Source organism: Abramis brama, assembly GCF_963993115.1.
Source record: "Abramis brama genome assembly, chromosome: 16".
Classification (NCBI taxonomy): Eukaryota; Metazoa; Chordata; class Actinopteri; order Cypriniformes; family Leuciscidae; genus Abramis; species Abramis brama.
In genome coordinates, this window is record NC_139978.1 from 4539707 (window position 1) to 4541770 (window position 2064).

The window sequence follows — 2064 nt, forward strand, 5'->3', positions numbered from 1 at the left end:
GATTATAACAAGACTGAAGTGAACACTATTTCAGATAGCCCGTCGGGCAGGCCGGTTATGCATTTTGGTAGCCCGACTGGAAAACACAATACCCCCGGGACGTCGGGCAGGCGATTTTGCGAGCCCTGGTTGCTTCTAGCCACGGTGGTTAAAAATGGTACGGTCCACAATAGGGGTGTCTGAAATCGCTTTACATTAAAATGTTCCTACAGTGAAAATAGGAGTTGACTTGTATTGTAACTGTAATTATATTTTTTCACAATATCAGAAAAATTATCTGACCCCCCCAAAACTGATATTTCTGTCCCTTGTAATTCGAACTATGGTTGTTGAGTATTCTCATGAAACAAGATAGAGGAAGTAGAAGTAGAGGCTTCGACCCGGAAACAGTATTCCTTATATCACAACAAGCAGAAAACATTTTTCTATTATAACAAAGTTAAGGTGCAGTAAAATTATCTGTTGTTCTGTGAATGTTCACTGGTGAATTCCAGTCATTTCAATAAGAATTTACATGGTCAGCAATTTCGTTTGTGGTAAAAAATGTCACTTTGGGACCAGGTTTGTGTGAGGTACTTAAAGAGTTAGAAAAGTGAAGAGGTGCCGCAGCTTCGATTTCCGTGTGTTTTTCCTCTGTTCTGGTGGATGGTCCAGGAGGCACTTCAGTGATTTTCAGGTCTACAGGAGGATTTTTATTCTTGTTCAAACTTGTATTTCAGCTTACCGAGATCCCTGCAAAGTACAAAATGTACTGTTAGTAAGGTTATTTAAGGGGTAGTTGTGAAATTTAAATAATTTCCTCAGCCTTGTGATGTTCCGAACCTGTTTGACTTTCTGTCTGTGGAACCCAAAAGCAGATCTCAGGCATAATGCAACCCCAGTCACCGATCGCTTACCGATCACTGCATGAAACAAGCAGAAAAAATTTGTGTAAATCATTCATGAAACCATTCTTATGTACACTTGTCTGGTTCAATTCAATGCAACAATTTATGTAAAAATGGTTAAGCTACAAAAATGTCCCAGAAAAGATCCTAAAAGTAATCAATGAATTCACAACTCATGTGTTATGGGTTGTGTTGTAAGTCTTCTGAAGCCATAATAGCTTTTTCCTTTTTTTTTGTCGAAAAAGACTAAACTTGAAGTTATAATTCAGAATTAAAATGTCTTATATTCAAATGCAAATGATAAAGATATAAGAAATAATGCATAGCATTATTTGTGAACCAAACCTAATATTATTTTTCTGAGTAACATGAATGAGATTTGAGAGCATGAGGGAAGATTTTCAGAGAATAACTGATTAAAAAAACACTAGTACACAGTCAGACAATACAATTTCACACAGAGAAAGTTCATAGTAATAAAGTACTTGCATGTGGTGCAGGTAACTTACTGTAATTCAATGTTGCCACTGAAATGTTCAGATTATTTTAGAAATGTAATGGTTGTTCTGGGGATACAAAAGAAAAAAAGCTGATTATTCACAACATAATATTTATTGACCAGTAAATGGCTTTAAAATTGTAACGTATTTGAGAGAATGAGGGCACATGTAGTAAGTAAGTTAAAGTTAGGCTAAACAAAAACAGACAGCAATTTGCAATTTGACGACACAGTTGTACAGAATATGTTGAATTGAATGACTAAATCAATCTAAGACAATAAGTCAATAATTTCCATTTGTTCATTACATTAACGTTAGATCAACGAAACGTTAGTTAGCATCGCGGCTAAAACCTTCATACCAGATACTGTGCAATAAACGAGTGGTAAACACTGTAAAAACGTAGTAATGTATAATACATTTAATTTATATATATGTGTGTTTGAATATATAGTGAGTAGACTCTGTATTTATATTTATTTGCGAGTTTACAAACCTTGTAACGGAGAGCCTAACAAACGGCGGAAGCTTTGATGAGAGGACTGGAGCCGTTACTTTCAAACCCGATGACGTCAGTGGATCCTATTGTTGTTGCGCGCGAGCAGCGCGAGCATCACTGAAGCGACGACAGCAGAGGAAGAGCAGCAGTTTCGTGACAGAATAACCTACAACTTTTC

The 2064-nt window shown here is 36.5% G+C and overlaps 1 long non-coding RNA gene across 1 annotated transcript; it reads right to left on the reverse strand.

The window, feature by feature from the left end:
* Window positions 1-655: 655 nt before the first annotated feature.
* Window positions 656-1603, reverse strand: LOC311098229. Its single transcript, XR_014609415.1, has 3 exons — window positions 1397-1603; window positions 823-902; window positions 656-732 (listed from the first exon to the last, which is right to left on the reverse strand). It is a non-coding gene; the product is annotated as an uncharacterized lncRNA (long non-coding RNA).
* Between the last annotated feature and the right edge of the window lie 461 nt (window positions 1604-2064).